This window comes from Mustela nigripes, chromosome 6, assembly GCF_022355385.1.
Source record: "Mustela nigripes isolate SB6536 chromosome 6, MUSNIG.SB6536, whole genome shotgun sequence".
In the NCBI taxonomy this organism is placed as follows: domain Eukaryota; kingdom Metazoa; phylum Chordata; class Mammalia; order Carnivora; family Mustelidae; genus Mustela; species Mustela nigripes.
The window spans coordinates 97,862,368-97,881,982 of NC_081562.1; the positions used below are offsets into that span (position 1 = coordinate 97,862,368).

Genomic DNA, 19,615 nt, shown 5'->3' on the forward strand with positions numbered 1-19,615 from the left:
GCTGCCAGTGAAAGGTTTCGGGGAAAATCGGACGAGAACAAGGGAAGCAGACACATGCTAGGGAACCGGGCATCCCCCACACTGAGCAAGAAACTCCTGCCTTCTCCTCAGAGTGCTCTCTGCACCATGCCTTCAGGCAAGCCCCCGTCACCCCCACTTCTGATCAGAATGAGGGCAAGTCCCCCTCTGCACATGACAATGTGGCCTCTAAATCAGGACTATCTACCCCAAACCTCCATGATTTAGTTAGCAGACGAGCCCCAGAACTGCTCTCATCCGGTATCTCCATTTCAAAAACAAAACACCTGCTATGGACACAAACTATTTTTGCTAAATACAAAGAAGATTTTAAATCATTCTGTAGACTCTGCTTTACATGACTCATTTTTTGAGCGATGAGAAAGCCTAACAACTTGGCTTAATTTCAGGGCTTTAGCATTAGCTACGCAGTGGACAAAAACTACATGTTCGAAACATTCCCACCGTCATAAATACTCGTAACTGCTTTTACATTACTGCCAAAAAGTGGTTAAAAAGAATTTACGGTAAGTCAATGACTTACCAATTCTTGCCTTTCCCAAAGTCTAACAAAGACTGGCCTCTTTCTCCTCATACCTGAAGACACTGGGCTTTAGATGACGGCAGCCTCGCAGAGCAGGTTTTGTGACAGGCGGGCGCAGAGTGCTACATGACTTCTGATGTGTGCCAGCTACTCTGTGCAATGAATAAACTTTCAGCCCAAGGGAGGGGGAGGCAGCAAGCAGGGAAAGCGCCAGGCTGTGCTCTCCTGCTTCTGATTTTGGTCTTCTGTGCAGACAAACTGTTCCACCAACTGTTCCACGGATTTGCACAGAGTGCAGGTAGAGCACTACACCCTCAGATTCACCACTAGGAACACACACTGCAGGACAGAGGCCACAGAGGGAGGTGCCCAGAAAGCTGTGTCCCTCACAGCACTCACTGCCCTTTCTTGCACCTGTTCCCTAACTAGAACCTAACAAAAGGTATTTGAGGCCTGTACAGGATGTCTGGCACCCAAGGCAGGGCCTGGCCACGGCAGTCATCTCAGGGGGTTCAGATCTGGCCCCCCGCCTCACCAGATGTGGACCAGGGCAGGCCTGAAACAGCTCCGTGCCTCTCAGGTCCTTCCTTTGCCAAAGAGGTAACAGTCAGACCCACCTCAAAGGACTGTTACCAGAACCATGAGTCAATGCCCATGAAATACTCACAATAACACCTGGCATGGAAAAACCAATACACCGTTTAAGTGTTTGTACAGGTAAATCAATATTTGTAGGACAAAAGGCTTTCTTTTAAAAGGAAAAAAACAGTTACACCATTTTCTAATTAAGTTGTCCAAACCCCACATATTTAAGAACCTCATATTATAGTAATTTTTCCATTTGCCTTCCCTTTTATTTTTTTTTTTAAATTTTATTTATTTATTTGAGAGAGAGAGATCACAAGTAGGCAGAGAGGCAGGGGGAAACAGGCTCCCTGTTGAGCAGAGAGCCCGATGGGGCTCCATCCCAGGACCCTGAGATCATGACCCAAGCCGAAGGCAGTGGCTTAACCCACTGAGCCACCCAGGTGCCCCCTGCCTTCCCTTTTATATATCTCCTCTTTTACTCTGCTAAGAGGTATTTCGGCTTTCTTGGTTGTCTTCCAAAGGAAAGACTACAAAATAGTCAACTTCAGAACAGTTTAGAAACAACCAACTACATTTTTTCTTAAGGCTTCTATATTTTGTGTTACATACGGTTTTGTTTTTTTTTTCTATCCCTGGAGACAAGGACAACTTTTCTTAGAAGTACAAATAATATACTTATGCACTCATTAGAACATAAATATAGGGCTGAGTGTTTTCCAAAACATTTTTCCGTGCAGCATCTTATGTGATTCTTGCCAAAACGTTCTAAGCTGTGCAAACAAGGAGCATCCCCACCTATCCTGCAACAGCAACCCTGTGACCAGTTAGTAGAAAGAAGTGGCAGGTCTAGGAATGTTATGACCAAATGTTCCTCCTAATAAAACACACAGGCATGACTCAGTTGATTGCTCTGAATTAAAGAAAGAATATAGGGATGCCTGGGTGGCTCAGTTGGTTGGACGACTGCCTTCGGCTCAGGTCATCATCCCGGAGTCCTGGGATCGAGTCCCACATCCGGCTCCCAGCTCCATGGGGAGTCTGCTTCTCTCTCTGAACTTCTTCTCGCTCATGCTCTCTCTCACTGTCTCTCTCTCTCTCAAATAAATAAATAAAAATCTTAAAAAAAAAAAAAAGAAAGAATATATTCTGAAAAATAAACTGAACAATTTAAGTGTTCACTAATGGCTCCTGAACACAATTAAATGCCACTATCCTTCACCATGAAATCCTGTCACTGACTGCATTTTGAGTTAGTTTAAAAACAAAGAGTCAAGAAGGCACTGTGTATGCAAAGCAGATACTGGGAAACCAGTGATAACCTCCAGAAAAACAGATCTGAACGTATTCAAGGAAAGCCGAGAAGCTGAATAAGAGAAATTGTCCAAGCGTGCAGCCCGAGCCCTAGAGGAGAGACCTCTCTAGGGCCTGACAAATCCTCTTCGTGCCGTTCTCAAACACATGCTCTGACAATAAAATAAGAAGCTGGAAAACTCCTACTAATCACATGGTCCTGATGAGAGGACCAGAGATCTTGAGGAGTTCTACTTTCCAAAGGCAGAACATTCAGCCCAAGAAACTAGACGAATTTTAACTCAACCGTCATTTGACTTCTTTTTCCTGTATTAATCATCTAATGTCATCTAATATGTTACTATGAAATAATAAAAAGGAAAACATTTTAACAAAGAAATAGATTTTTACTAGTGATGTACATTCATTTTTGAAAAGCTGAAAAAAGAGCTAAACAAAGAAGTCTCTTCATCTTTGAAAGTGGATGCCTGAATATGTTACTCCCGGGGGAAAAAAAAAAAAGAAGACATTAAAAAAATAACTTTTGGGGGGGGGGGGGGGCTGCATGGCTCAGTTGGTTGAGTATCCAACTTCTGATTTTGGCTCAGGTCATGAACTCAGGGTTGAGACTGAGTCTCGTGTCAGGGTCTGCGCTTAGCAAGGAGTCTGCTTAGGAGCCCTAAAAAATTCAAACCCAATTTAAATTTCAAACTCACTCCAACAGCAAGGTACAGAATACACGCAGGCTATGCTGCCATTTTTGTAAAAATAGCGGGAAAACGTTATGAACGGGAAGTAGTTTGCATTTGCTAAAAATGTCCCTGGAGAAATTAATAAGGAACTACTCATAGTAGTAGTTTCTTAGTAGCTGCCTTTTGTGGGGGTGGGGGTGGGGGGGGCTGGCTGCGATAACGGTAGGGGAGGAGACAACTTTCACTCTCTGTGAACCTTCTGAAGCTCCCATCCTGGGCTGAATTATTCAATCAAAAATACTTAGAAATCATGAACTTGGGGCACCTGTGTGGCTCAGTCATTAAGTGTCTGCCTTCGGTTCAGGTCATGATCCCAGAGTCTTGGGACTGAGCCCCTCATTGGGCTCCCTGCTTGGCGGGAAGTCTGCTTCTCCCTCTCCCACTCCCCCTGTTTGTGTTCCCCCTCTTGCTGTCTCTCACTGTCAAAGGAATAAATAAAAATCTTAAAAAAAAAAAAAAAAAGAAAGAAAAGAAAAGAAAACAAACTGTGAGCTAAAGATCCCGCATCTGGAAGCACATGACAAGCCGCTACTGCATACTTCAAACCGCGGGAGCCATACACAAAGCTGACTGGGCTATTTTACCAACTCTGGGAAAACTGGTTTCGAAGAGTTGAAACCTTTCTTTTTCATGACTTGATTCAGCAATAAATCTATTTTCTCAAATTAACTCCCAATCAGAAGCCAAGGCCACACATGCAAATAAAATTCCCTAGAAAGAAATGCTTTCAAGAAAGTAATTTTTTTAACCCCAGCAAGCAAATTATAGAAATTCTTCTTGATCAGATTACAACAAACAACCCAAAAAAAGTCTTGCCTAGCTCTCTAATACTACTAATCTAGGAAATAATTCCTTACCAGTAACAACCAAGCAGACAACCCGTGTCTGCACTAGACTAAAGAGGGGAAATGACCGGCACTCTGTAAGTCTTTGGTCCTGCCATCAAGAGTACTTGGCTCCTCCTTATAAGGCTGAAATTAATGAGCTGTGTGACTGTGAAGAAGTCACATAACCTCTCTGAACTTTCTATACCACTTCTGAAGGACTGGGATGCTGGAACACAAGATATTTCAGACCCACTCCAACTTAAAATATTGGGACACCTACTCTGTTGTCTATTTCCAATACCAATAATTTAATACTAAGCTAGCTACAGAATAAAGAAAGGTTATCCCTTCAATAAAAACACTTTCACTGTTTAAGACAGAAAGACAGACACACACACACACACACACACACACACACACACACACACACAGGCTTAGACATGGAAACTCGGACAGAAGACAGAAGAGATTTCCCAGGCTCTATTTTCCCCACATGCTGCCATGTGGAGGCCAGAATGTTACGTCCCCTACAATATTCACGTGAACAATCATTTAACAACATTTTCCCTGAGGACTCTGAGTTGGGGACTATGAGTTGGGAACCACACTCATCCTAAGACATAGCTGGTCATTAATGACCCTCTTCATTCCAGAAAGAGCCACATCATCAATCCTTCACCACCTCCCACCCCATCTGTCCTGTCTCCCTTCCCGTAGGAGGTGGCTGCCCAGCTGGAGCCATCCCCCAGCCCACTCACAGCAAGGCTCGAGCCAGGTTCTGGGCTCCCCAGCAGAAGGTAGGCAGAGCCATGTGCAACACCCCGTGCCTGCTTCAAGGGTTACTGCAGCCGCGCAGCCTGCTCCTCCACACCGGCCCTCGGCTGCACCCTCGCGGACAAGCACAAGGATGGTAGGCTCGACACTGGAGGAAGGGGACAGGGAAGAAGTTGGTTCCTGCAAGACTGTGAAGAGCAGGGTCATCTGCAGCAGGACCCGTCCCCTTCCAACAGGCAAGCACAACAGAAACAAACTAGGTCTCCTTGTGCCACGGTCCTTGGGGCACCTATAAGAGCAGCTCAGGCTCTGCCGGGCTGATGAGCTGGCCCCGGGCAGCAGGTCCTTTCCTCCACGAGGACCAGGGCCCCTCACGCACACAGACTCAACCACTCAATGCCACAGTTAATCACAGATCTCTTTTCCAAGGAGTTTTGAAATGAAACTGAGTCTGCCGTTAGACACAGGTGAGTAGTATGAAGGAGACAGTGGTACATACCAAACGTGCCATAGAATCCTCTAGGTCTGCTAGTCCCCACACCATACTTCAGAGATGCCAAAACTGCCACCTTTGTGGGAGAAAAGTCAGGTCTTAATGCTTTATCTTCAGGGTTCAAAACTGACGTTTCCTACTCTTTAGCCCTCCTCCCGGGGCGCCCCACTGCCAACTATGTTCCTTTCTTTCTTAGAAGTGTGGCAATTGTGACTGGACATGAAGAGGAGATACATGCAAACATGTAAGGACAGAACTTAAAACATGGAAAAGCGGTGTTAGTCTGATTATCCAAACATGGTTAACTCAAGACCTTTATGATTTTTGGCATTTCTGGGCAGAAGTCTTTCCTCCAAACGGCTCACTGTCCTCCCAGGACACAAAGCCATTTCCGAGGCAAACCTCTGACTGTGACCTGGGGGCTGGCTCACAGGGCTCCCTGGATGTCACGGCCCCCAAGCCACACCACACACCCTGACTGCCCACCCTCTCTCGAACCCAGGTCACAACACAGCTCTACCAAGAAAAAGCAATGGCCAATGGCCAGCAAAGGGAGCCCCTTCCCATGTTCTACGTTGGTCTCGTCTCTCCTGCCCAGTTTTCTAAGTAATTTGCGATTATGCACAAGATCTACTTACCTTGACCCGAGTGTTATCCAACAATCCCAGGAAATTAAAGGAGGCAAAGTTGACACATTTCTTTCCATTCACCACATGTTGTGGCTGGGGGTCTGAGGAAAGAGTGGACAGAAGTAGATTTGAGCAGATAATCACATTCCAGGGCACGTGCTGTCACAACACTCTGGGGCCACATGAGACACAAAACTGATGTCACTCAACTACCCTGGCTGCACACTGGTCTCCTAGCTTCTGCTCAAACTAACTGATTTCAGATTTATTGATTTCTAGAGACACACACGGGAACAGGGGAGAGGCAGAGGGAGAGAGAGAATCCCAAGCAGACTCAGAGCTGAGTGTGGAACTTTATTAATGCAGAGCTTGATCTCATGACCCTAAAACCATGACCTGAGCCTTAATCAAGAGTCAGCTGCTTCACTGACAGAGCCACCCAGGCGCCTTCTTCTCATTATTTTTGAAGTGTAAAATTAGGAAGTGGTATTTATGAATCAGCCACTAGTTTTATTATCAGGCTAATTTGTAGTACTTAAAAAAACAACAACAAACAAGTGAGCTATAATTCCAGCACAGATAAATGGCAAACCTTTATTTGATTTTAAAACTCATTAAGAAAGAAGTAGCTAAATAAAATGAAGTACCTTGGGAGAAAATTTGGAATAAGACAAAAATGAAGGAAATATAAAAACATCAAAATCAAAAGCAAGAATGGGCAGAAAACGTTTGGCTTTATAGTTAAATAGTTTGAAAATACATGTTAACTACAGAAATAGACAACAGCAGTCAGTGGGCTAGGTTTCCCAGTTCTACAGTTAGTGCTAGAATACTGTGTAAGAAGGATCCTGCCCCAGCCCCGGGGAGAAATAAAGCAACAGGTTGTCCATTAGCCTGGGAGCCCAGGTCTCAGCTAGGCTGGGACCGCAGACAGGCTCTTGAGATGACCACAAGTGCTCTGCTAATGATACTTTCACAGGAAGACCAGAAAACCCTGCTCTTGGGCCAGATTCAAAGAACTGGTTTTCAAGGAGAGAAACAGACGATTCTGGGCAACCTGGGAAGGAAGAGAATGACCACCAGAAGCAACTGGACCTGTACAGAAGGCAGGAGGCCTCTGGGAAAAGAACATGGGGCGCACCTGCATTCCAGCTCCTCCTGGCTTCTGAAGCTCGGGGAAGCTTCCTAGATCAGTGAGTCTCTGCTCCTTCATCCATTAAATCGGGAGAAAACCCACCTCTCTGGAGTACAGCTCTAAGTGCTTGGTCCATAAGAGGTGCTCTCTAAATATTCCTTCCTTCTTCCCTATGGCCTCAAGGGCTTCTCCTTCCAACCACCTGCTCTGACTCTGAACCCAACATGTCATTCACTGGCCTTCGTAGGTTTCCCGCTTCTGCTGGCATGGAGTCGCTGGCGCTCGGAAAGAGAAAAGATGGAGCCACTATGGAGACAAGTCTGTAGTAAAGGCTGCTGCTGGGAAAGTCAAGGCTGTTCTACAAAAACTAATAAGCAAAAACAAAACAAAATGAAACAAAATCACTAACAGAGAAATCAAACCATCCAGGAAAAGTACACCCCAAACCGCTGAACACAGCTGATAAGCTGTCAGGAGGCAGCATGATGTAGGAGTCCGGGACCTAGTTCCTGTCGGCACCTGGAGCAGGGAAAGGGCAGCTGCGGGCAGAAACGGAAGGATCCCACCCGTGCTCTGCGCAGCTTTGCAGGGATGTCACACTCGGCCTTTACCACTGAACACCAGAGAACGGGACCCTTCAGGATCTCTCACAGATGCAAATACAGCCAAGCTAGAAAGACAGTTTCACAATGAAGGCATCAGAGGACAGAAAGTGGGAAAATAAAACCCTTCCCAACCAAAAGCCACAACCTCACTATTAGTGAGAGTCAGTAATTAGAAAGTGAACTTAAGTGTTTTAACAGAAGGAGACTAGGATTACAGAACTGCACGAACAATGGGTTGGGTAGCAGTGTGAAAGCAGCTCCCTAGAGCAACGAAAGACTCCAGAGCCCAGGAGAACTATGTGCATACAAACATCTGGCAAATGACGGCAGATGCACCACAAACTGCCAAATCACACACATTTCTTTTTCTGTGGAGCAAAATAAAGTTGGATAAACATGCACAAAGGTGAATTCTAGGCATATTAAAAACCTAGAAGATATTTTGGAAGAGGTAACAAAAGAAAATGTGGAGGAATGTCCTTGCGACGCCGGGGAGTATGGAGAGGATTTCTGCACAAGTCCTCCCACACACTAAGAGAGAGACCAAAATGGATGAATCGGAGTCAAAATTAAGAATTTAGTTGGGGGGCGCCTGGGTGGCTCAGTGGGTTAAGCCGCTGCCTTCGGCTCAGGTCATGATCTCAGGGTCCTGGGATCGAGTCCCACATCGGGCTCTCTGCTCAGCGGGGGGCCTGCTTCCCTTCCTCTCTCTCTGTGATCTCTTCCCTTCCTCTCTCCTACTGTGATCTCTCTCTGTCAAATAAATAAATAAAATCTAAAAAAAAAAAAAAAAAAGAATTTAGTTGGGGATCCTGGGGGGCTCAGTCAGTTAGGCATCCAACCCTGGATCTCAGTTAAGATCTTGGTCTCAGAGTCGTGAGTTTAGGCCCTGTGTTGGGCTCTGCTGTGCATGGAGCCTACTTTAAAAAAAAGACAGAGGGAGAGAATTTGGTTCAGTGATGACACCGCAGACAAAGCTCACAGATGGGCAACACTTACCGAACACTTCACCGAACCGAAGATGCCATGGCCATTTTTAAAGGAAGGAAAACTGTGATGAAAACAGGAGGATGTTTTCTTGTGATCTTACAATTTCTGAGTTTACACCGAATGAGAAGTTCTATTAGGTATCTCAGACACAGATTTCTGTCACACTACATCTGCACAACTAAGCGAGAAAACATAACAGAAATTCATCAACACATCCCTAACCGCTCCACGGGAGCCCCGGCTGTTTGCTCCACGGCTCCAAGTCACAGACCGCATGGGTGCACTGACAAGACCCCTCTCTGCTGCCAGGAGCGCCTCGTGTCGTGCAGGGTGCTCCCTCATCATCGCCAAGCTTGCCCGACAGGTTAGCATCTCCCACACCTCAAATTCTGATGCCGAACTCTCTCCCTGGACTGAATTCATCTTTCCCCCAATGGAATCGCATTTCTAAAAGCCAGCTGCAACCACCCACAGGCAGTAATCTGACGGAGGGAGGCTCAAGCTTCAGTCACTGCAGCCTCTGCTCACTGGCTGGGAGGAGTCTGGACCTCTCCCTGGCCAGCCGCTGGTTTCCCTGCCAGCAGCACTCACAGCTCTGTGGAGGAGTCAGCAGTAAATGCAGCCAGGACCAGTTTACAGGGACAGAGACAAGGATGTCCCTGCTGACAACAACTCTCAGGGGCCCTAAGATTCATCCCAGTTCAGAGATCTGACGATAGGAAGAACACGAATGTGTGTCTTGAAACTGACATACAGAGTACTACACTGAAAACGGACCACAGGAAGAAAAGTCTACAAGGCACATGGGATTCGGGCTAATCAAGACACGCACTAGGAATGCAGCGAGAAGAGGTGAAGACATGAAAAGGCATTCACAGAATGGGAAAACCCCAGCAGCTCCTAAGCAGATGAAATGATACTCAAAGGCCCAAATAATCAGAAAATTACAAAATAAAACAATGCTGCCCAGCAGGGCTGTGGGAAGCTGGGCCTCCATATCCCAACTCAGAGGAGCGGAGATGGATGCACCACCAGGTAGGGAAGCCCCACAGAGAAATGAGACAGGCGTGTGTCAGGACATACTGCTGGCTCCAGAGACTCACACAGATGCACAAGGGGCCAGTAATCACCAGATTTTGTGTGGCAGCAGGGAGTGGACGCAGCTGAGGAACCCAACATGAGCAAAGCAGCTAAGTACACAATGGAGGCCTACACAGCAGGAGGAAGGAAAGAGCGAGAAGCACATCCAGCCCTCCCCATCCAGTCTGCGCTGAGTGAAATCTCTTCACTATCCCTTAAGGCCAATTTTGATTCACTGTATGTGCTCAGCACATTGCTGGGACACAATGGGCACCCAAACATACACCTGGGTGGCCAGTGGGTTAAGCCGCTGCCTTCGGCTCAGGTCATGATCTCAAGGTCTTGGGATCGAGTCCCACATTGGGCTCTTTGCTCAGCAGGGGGCCTGCTTCCCTTCTTCTCTCTCTGCCTGCCTCTCTGCCTACTTGTGATCTCTCTCTCTGTGAAATAAATAAATAAATAAATCTTAAAAAAAAAAAAGAGTGTGAATAAATAAGAATCAGAAAGAAGTTGGAGCACAAAATTAAAAACATACTTCATAAAACATTAAGATTATATTATATTTCCAAAGGTAGTGTGACAATTAACACTGGGAAACTGCATGAAGCAGACTTGGGGTGCTGGACGGAGGCTGGGGGGAAGGCTGGAGGGGAAGCTGAAGGGAAGCCTGGGGGGGAAGCTGGAGGGGGAGCAGCACGGTTCAATGCCAGTCATAAGAAGAACTAGGGATTCCAGGCTCCTCCCAAAGGAAGCAATCTTCAACTACAGCCCCTAACCCGGAGAGAGGGGCACAGCATCTCCTACAAGAGACCCACCAGCCCTGCAGCTCAGCCAGCAAGAAGCCCTCACGGGCCTGGACTCTTGCTTGCCTCCAATAAACTTTCATTAAAACAACCCCTCTCGGGGTGCCTGGTGGCTCAGTGAGTTAAAGCCTCTGCCTTCGGCTCAGGTCATGATCCCAGGTCCTGGGATCAAGCCCCGCATCGGGCTCTCTGCTCAGTGGGGAGCCTGCTTCCTCCTCTCTCTCTGCCTGCCTCTCTGCCTATTTGTGATCTCTGTCTGTCAAATAAACAAATAAAATCTTAAAACAACAACAACAACAAAAACCCCTCTCAAAAAACAACAATAACAACAAAAAAATTAGTTTTTATACTAAAACCCCTCTCAGAAAATGACATTCCTCTCCCTTGTTTGTTGGACTTAACCCATGGTTTAGCCCTAACTTGCTGGTCCCAAACTGTCATTTTTATTCCCAAATGAATCCATTTTTATTGGTAAAAATAACTATTTTTAAGGTTAACAATACATGCATAATAAAAATAAAATGCATCATTTTAGTAATTCAGACATATAGGACATCAAGTGATGACTGAAAGTTCAGTGGAAGTATTTCAGGGGGCGGTCAAGTGGGGGCCTGGGGAGAGGACGAAAGGAGACAAGGTGTAAAACAACAGCGCTGCCCTGTGCGGGCGCCGACCAGAGTGGAATGGAGGACAGGGTCAGCATTTGTGTCCACAAGGCCCCACGTGGAGAAACTAAGACGGAGCATCCACCAAGACAGAAGACAAGACTTTGGCAGAGCTGAGTGAGAAGTGGGACCAAAGCAAACACTGCCTGCGGGGGAAACACGACCCCAAATGTGCACCATCATACACGTCTGTACTAAAGGCGTGTGGTCCACGCTACCCAAGAAACTGCTTCAAGCCAATTCACTCAGAAACGGTAAGAAGAAATGGACAATTACTAACGGACAATAACCAAAACTCACTCAGTTTGAAGAACTCACTGAAGACAGGGAGTTTGGGACTAAAAATCTAGGCTCAACACAACAAACAGTGCGACGAATGCAGACGTGTTAAAGGGAGGTGGAGGGTCAGTAACGTGTCCTCCAGCTGAGCAGCCCCTCCACGACTGAAAGCTGAAGCCGGCCCCCATCGTGCCGACAGAGCTGTGGGGTAACTTACCAATGGGGAGTTGAGGTAGGCAGGCAGGTAGGGCAGTGAGCATGAAGCCGCTCTGCGCCCAGTCCAGGCGAGCCTTGCCCTGGCTCTTCGGTAGCACAGGGCATGGGGGCACAGTCACAGGGTAATCATCTAAACTGGGGTCTTCTGCAGGCCAGTGATCCTGACCAGTTACCTACGGTGTCTTCTTTAGGGAAGATCGGAACAAGCCTCCCCCCTTCTGGTCAGGGCATACGTTAACCTCCACGGGGCCCAGACCACAGAGCCCTGGCGAGGTCACTGCATGGGCATGAAACTGGAGGGCCAGAGATGGAGTCAGTGTTGTCAGCATGCCTACCACACAATGACTAAGAGGAGGGCAAGGCCGATTATATCTGATACCTGAACTGGACCAGCAACAGGAAGGGAAAAGAAGAAACAAAACTCACATTTCAACATGCAGGTCAAGAATCCCAAACATTAACAAAACAAACCAGCAACGTATAAAAACTAATCAAACAGCCTTATTCCAGGTATTTAAGAATTATTTATGAACAGGAAGACCTACCAGTGGCCTCTGGTAAAATGAACAAAACCTGTGGTCCCTTCTAATGGAATATAAGATGCCTCCAAGGTCTAACTATCTGATGCTACTATGACCAGGATGCAGGGAGGGACAACTCCTGGCAAATGGACAGGTTGTATATGAGAAGTCAGAGACCAGAAAGAAAGCTGCACGTGAGCCAGCAGTGAGCAGCTCAGCCGCTGCTCCTGGAAAATGACCCCCTCTCATCCCGTAGAACAGTTCCCTGTGAGCATGAGGGCAGCTGGAAATCTGGTAAGCAGCAGCCACTCGCTCAGATCCCCTTCCTACTCTGCAGAAAGACAGCAGAACTTCCTCCCTGGAAAAGCCCAAGTATAACTTTAAGTCCTACAGACAGCTGCGGGATGGCACTGTGCTGAAAACAGGAATCAAGTACAAACCCACATGATGAAAAATGGGACGCCGAGCCCTCCTCCTGGAAACAAAGAAGGAAACCTGCATAATCTCAAATCAGGGAAGGATTGTAAAACCAATAAAAAAGCACAAGCAACAAAAGAACAAAAAAGAACTCTAGACTTCATAAAAATTAGAAACATTTGTGCTTCAAAGCACACTGTCAGAGAAGCGACAAACCCACAGAATGGGGGAAAATATCTGCATGTTGTATTTTTGATAAGGGACTGGTATCCAAAATATACAAAGTGTTCTTATAACTCAATGATAAAAAGACAAATAACCCAATTAGAAAATGGGCAAATGACTTAAGTAGGTTATTCTCCAGAAAAGACGTATAAATGGCATGAAAAGATGCTCAGCGTCATTAATCATTGGGAAATCCCAACCATGGAGGGTTCCACTCCCCACCTAGCAGGATGGTCACAATGAAAGACAGCGTTGGCCAAGACAGGGAGAAATGACAACTCTCATGCATTGCTGGTGAGAATGGAAAATGATTCAGCCACTTTGGAAAACAGACTGGTGGGTCCTCAAAGTAAGTTCCCACAAACTTCAACAATTTCATTCTTAGCTGTATATTCAGGAGAAATAAAAATATATGTCCGTAGAGGAAATGTGTACATGGAGGCGCCAGGGTGGCTCAGTCGGTTAACTGTCTGCTTTTGGTTCAGGTCTTGATCCCGGGGTCCTGGGACTAAGTGCCTGTAGCTGAGCTTCCTGCTCAGTGTGGAGTTGCTTCTCTGCCTCCCTCTGCCCCTCCCCTGCTTGTGCATGCACACTCTCTCTCTAATAAAATCTTAAAAAAAAAGTGAAATTAAAAAAAAAGTGCACAAATATTCAGGGGAGTTTATGCACACATATAATTTTTCTCCTTTCATATACTATGGTGGAAACAACCCTTAATGCCCATCAACTGAATAATGTACAAAGTATGATATATTCAGAGTGAAATACTGTATTATTCAGACACAAACCTGACACAAGCTACTATGACATGGACAAACCTTGGAAATGTGATGCTAAATGAAAGAAATCAGACACAAAGAGCCACATACTGCATGATTCCTTTAAAGTCCAAAACAGGCCAACACACAGAATAAGTAGATTAGTACATGTCACGGGAAAGTAGATGGGAAACGGGGGGCATGGGGGGTGAGTGTGTGTGGGTGTGCAATTTCTTTCTGGGGTGATAAAAATATTCTGTGGGTGCCTGGGTGGCTCAGTGGGTTAAGCCTCTGCCTTCGGCTCAGTTCATGATCTCAAGGTCCTGGGATGGAGCCCCACATCGGGCTCTCTGCTCAGCGGGGAGCCTGCTTCCTCCTCTCTCTCTGCCTGCCTCTCTGCCTACTTGTAATCTCTGTCTGTCAAATAAATAAATAAAATCTTAAAAAAAAATAATTCTGAAATGAGACAGGGGCAATGGTTGCACAAGTCTGTGAACATACTAAAACTCACTCAATTGTGGTGAAATAAAAGACTGAATTTCATAGTCTGAGGATTATGTCAGTAAGGCTATTATTGAAAGAAAAAAACTCTCCAAGTTAAGTAAATTCACTTACTCTTGGGTTAACCCAGTACTGAATGAACAGCACTAGTGCGTTCACTGAAAAGTAGCTACATTTTTTTTCTACAGATTTTATTTATTTATTTGACAGACAGAGATCACAAATAGGGAGAGAAGCAGGCAGAGAGAGAGGGGGAAGAAGGCTCTCCGCTGAGCAGAGAGACCAATATGGGACTCGATCCCAGGACCCTGAGATCATGACCTGAGCCGAAGGCAGAGGCTTTAACCCACTGAGCCACCCAGGCGCCCCAAGACAATCAGTCTTTATGAAGAAAATTACACAGCTTTACTGTAGGACATGAAAGACCAGAGTGATACACCAGGCATACGATAGTTTTCCCACGAAAACATGGACATGAAAGACCAGAGTGATACACCAGGCATACGATAGTTTTCCACATCAGCACACTGCTGGTCACAACCCGACCTCATTTGTTGGTCAAATGTGTAAGTCAAACAAGCTCACACTGAGGAACAGAACTGCAAAGAGCCACGCAATTCGGAAGGACAAGGAGGTGAAGGGCTTGCTCTAGTCAAGGCCTATTCTTATACTGTGCTATTTATGTGAAGTTCTGGCACCAGGAGAGACAGACACGCTGGCAGAGGAGAAACAAAGCCAAAAACAGAGCTGTCAGAAGGGCAGGCACTATACAGAAAAAGGGAAACTTCTACTCAGTAGGTAAACAATGGACAAGTCAATGCAAGCTGGGACAGCTGACCACCGTACTGACACAGGCACATTTGACCTCGGGGGGCAGGGAAGGACTTTTTAACCATGGCACTGATGATGAGTAAGTCCGAGTTCAGAATGCATAAAAATTCTGGATGACCACAGCAACGCACAGAGTGAAGAATGCAAACCTCCCTTCCATCAGCGCAGGAGTTGAAGGACACACTCAGAGAAATACGCTGCATCACATTTTTAGACAAAATACTCAATAATTTCATGGCGTCAAGGATACGTGTTAAAAGTATAAATAGAGGAACACCTGGCTGGCTCAGTTGGTCAGGTGTCCGACTCTTGACTTTGGCTCCTGATTGCCGGGTCTTGAGTTCAAGTCCTACATTACACTGTGTGCTCAGCGTGGAACCCGTTGAAATTCTCTGTCTCCCTCTGTCCCTCTCTGTTCTTGGGCACGCTCTCTCTCTCTCCCTCTCTAAACTAAAGAAATGAAATCTTTTTTTAAAAGGTTTAAATGTTAAGTGAAAGACATCCACCAACTTCATGAAAATGGTTGTTCTTTGCGGGTGAGAAGAGTAAGTGGTAGATGGGAAGGTGTTTCTTAGCTATAACCGGAATGTTTTATTTCTTTCTTAAGGTAGATTTGAAATAAAGATAGCAATATGTTAATGCCTATTTATCCTGCATGGTGGCTTTACACGGGTCAGATATTTCCTACAAACTTAAAATACTTCTTAATTTAAGAAAGCATACATGGTAAAGTAAAGACAAACAACAGAAGAACTAAACACAAAGACAGATCAGACCTTGCAACAAGCGGGGAGAGAGGCAGCACAAGGAAGGTCAAGTTTCAGAACTCAAACTGTCAAAGTCAAATGCTGCTGTCTATAGCTACCTCACTAAGCAGAAGTGTGAGCACACTATTCATATCTGGTTATGAAGGTAACCTACAACAGATCTAAAATCAGAAACAATGAAGCTGAGAAAAAGCAGGAGCACTGCTTTTCATTTTAAGTCTGTCTCACTATTTGAAGTATTACCAGGAGCATGTATAATTTCACAAAACAAGGTTTTTTGTTTTTGTTTTTTTAATGGAAGAAAGGGGCAAACTGCAATGCCCAAACTAGAGACCATAAAACTGTCCGTACATCCTTAACAGAGTCATATATTGGGCATTAAAACAGTTTCTGAGCTTCCGGAGATTTCTCACTGTTTGATTTCTGCTAGAAATACTACATAAGACTCTGTATGCTTTGGCAAGTATACCTACAGGAGAGCAAATACACATACTTCGAGAAGAAAACCACTTTACCCTGAAACGACGTTGTAGTTGAGAGCAGGATGGTCTTTCGAGATGGGAGGAACAAGAGGTTCTGGCTGCCACTCTTCAATCAATTTTTCCTTTTCCTACGGGAGAGAAGGAAACAAAATACAGCAGGGTGCTGGTCACTGTTTTGTTCCCACACTTCTGTTAAAAGCAACCAGTAAGTTCTTTATCTGTTCCTGAACAGCAGCACGCGAGGCCATGTCACGCACATTGCCCACCTGTGACCTGGGGCCAGATGTCAGAAGCATCTCAGGATCCCCTTGTATTCAAGAGACTGCAGATCTGTAAAACCGAAGGACACTGCATCTATGTTGCCAGAAATAAGGCTTTAAAAACAGGTTTTTTTCTTCCACAGGTTTTAGGGTAAGATGTCCACGATTACTAAATCTTGCTAAGTTCAGCTTTCAGAGGATGACTCTGAAGTTATGTCTAATCATTCTCTTAAAAAATATATGTATATGTGGACTGCCAGCTTTATAAACAAAAATTCAAAATACCAGGAATGATGAAACACTTACAAAGCCGAGCTAGAAACCAGCCACCTGATCATTCATAAGGAGTTCTGAAATGTCAAGAGAAAAAGCTGAGACAGGACCTCTGCCCTGGATGGCCCAATCTTACTGCAATGCTATCCAGAGTGTTCCACGACATGCTAATCTCACAAGGCAGTCAGAACAAAATGGTGGAGAAGAATCTGTGGCCAAGGTGAGGGCATCTCTCCAAACAGAGGTTCAACTATCCACTAGCCCAGTAAAGGCTACATGAAATCATGTGATAAGACATGCCCTACTCTGCATTAAGCAGATTTCCCAAATATATTTGCCCTAAGAACCATATGCTTCATGTCCTTTGGGGGACACTGCCTGACTGTCCTACAAGGAATATGAACGATCAGGACGGCAGCAGCCAGTCAGCACAGCACGGGAAGTGATCACCACGCTGCTGCCTTAATTCTGCCCCATCTCCATGTTGCACCCAGTGCTGCCTTGTGAACCAGAGGTGTAGAAATTTTCATGGAAAAACCTTTCTCACAGTCATGGGTCTCTCTGAACATCCTGGCCCAATGATACAGGGGCTGGACAGGGAAAGGGCCCAAGGGACGGAAACCACGGTGTGGTCAGAACTGCTCTTCCCTCCTGCACTGGAGTGCCATTCCTAGGTGCTCCCACTGAAGTGAGAGGACAAGCTTCTTTTCCACAAGCCTCCCCAACCCTCAGATGAACGGGACGCCACGTGGGCAGCGCCACAGTCCCCTAGACACTTCTGCTTCCTAAGGTTTGCCTGGCTTGGGCTTGGGCTGGGTCCCTTACCACAGAGAAATTCAGTTTGGGGTGGGGAAGTGGGAGGATTGTTTCCTACTCGGAATTTCCTTCTTGAAGAACCCAGGGAAAATTTCGTTTAGGTTTCAGAACCAGTGGTGTTCTTCCTGAGCAGCTCACATCACTCTGCACATAGATCATTGAAATCCTGTCACTGCCCAGGCTTTCCTCCTATCATCTGTCCCTAACTCTGCTGCTTCCCTCACACGGTGCTGCGTTCTGTGGCAGGGTGCCCCTCTGGGTGGCTACTTTACCCCTGGCTTCTCCACGTTCTGCTTCCCTGATATTTCCTTTCCCTTGATTGTTTACATGACAGAAAATATTTTAACATATATAGATGAGCCACCACAAGTACTTTTTGGAAGGGTGTACCAACTGCAATCATACAGTGAGTAATAAAAGATTTAATTACCTTGACTATAAGATCAGATCGTTCTTGTAATCTGTACGTTTTAGAGAACAGAAGTCTGATTATCCAGAGAATTAGAATGCCTTCCAAAATAAGGTGGTAAGCAGGAGCCTAAGAATGAATCAAGAACCGAAAAAGAAATGAAGTAAACACTTATAAAATCTGCACATAAATTGTGAATTGTGATGCACTCATATATTGCCTCCCATTACCTTAAACCTATTGCTTCTAAAGATTTATTTTCAAAACTCCTTTTATTTCTACTAATTCCTCTCACCATTTCTAACAGTCAGCAATTTCTCCTTCACAAAAAAATCTGATAGCACAGCTTTAAAGCCTCCATAGGAAAGAAATTTAATTCTTAAAATAAAATTGGATGTAGAAGCCCAAGACGTGGAACAATATCAACTATCAGATCAGTTGGATAATGTATGTTTCTACTGGTGGGAAAGGACAGCAACCAATACATCACAGCTTTGCTAGCCTTCTTCCACCCCAGTGAACCATGGATGAGTTAGGAGAATTATCTGAAATTCAGTTTCCACAATTCTTGGTGTTTTGCACATCTTACTCTATTTTCCATATCCCTGATAAGGCTCTTTAAATCCTTCTTGGAGGGCGCCTGGGTGGCTCAGTAGGTTAAGCCTCTGCCTTCAGCTCAGGTCATGATCCCGGGGTTCTGGGATCGAGTCCGGGATCGGGCTCTCTGCTCACCAGGGGGGCCTGCTTCCTCCTCTCTTTCTACCTGCCTCTCTGCCTACTTGTGATCTCTGTCTGTCAAATAAATAAATAAAATCTTAAAAAAAAGTAAAACAAATCCTTCTTGGAACACAGCTGAGAGAAAAAGACTTTATAAATGCCTAAAGGAATGGCAGAGTTTTTTTCTTACAGCAGTTCCCTAAAAGTACACAGTGTGTTCCATGTCAACAGGCATAGACACCTCACTGAAATTATCCATGCCAGGTCTTCTTTCCACTGTACATTTCTAAGATAAAGGCTGGGCTGACCTCTGTCTTTTGTACAACTAGACACACTAAGTGCGTGTTGAAGATTCACACAGTGACTAAACCCCAGTCAGCTATAGAGTGATTTACTCCAATAAGCTGTCAGGGAAAGCCATTTAAAAGAGGTATTTAGAAATGTAAATACAAGTTATGTGCAAACATTAGACAAAAAGAAAGTGAAGATGATTCACCGCAGTTAAAAACAAAAACCCAGAATGTGGAGACAGGAAAACTGCAGACAAACTGATAGGTTAACTTTTATTTTTTTTTTCTTTTTCAGTTAAAAAGTTTTATTATGGAACATTTCAAACATATGATAGATTAACTTTTAAGTCGATATACAATTTTCTAACTACACACATATGTTACATCCACACACTATTATTTCTCTTTTGGGTGTAGGACCCCTCAAATTCCATACACTAACTGTAACAAAACTGGGAGCAAGAATGGAAATCTCTGTTTAAGATTTTAAAATATACTGATTTCCCTTGAATACAATTCATTTAAGAATAAGTACTCCAGTCTACATATTCTTTTGGTTTTCTTAGAACATATGGGTGGCTCAGTCACTTGGGCGTCTCCTTTTGGCTTGGGGTCATGATCCCAGGGTCCCAGGATCGGGTCCTGTGTGTGTGTGTTGTC

General features: G+C 45.2%; 1 long non-coding RNA gene and 1 pseudogene across 1 annotated transcript in view; both read right to left on the minus strand.

The window, feature by feature from the left end:
- Positions 1–12,017, minus strand: part of LOC132020387 (serine palmitoyltransferase 1-like) — a 37,000-nt pseudogene extending 24,983 nt beyond the window's left edge.
- Positions 12,018–17,990: 5,973 nt separating this feature from the next.
- The window catches only part of LOC132019874 (uncharacterized), an 8,224-nt gene continuing 6,599 nt past the window's right edge, over positions 17,991–19,615 (minus strand). The window contains exon 3 of the long non-coding RNA XR_009404866.1: positions 17,991–18,077. This is a non-coding gene — a long non-coding RNA (uncharacterized LOC132019874). The remainder of the gene's footprint in view (positions 18,078–19,615) is intronic.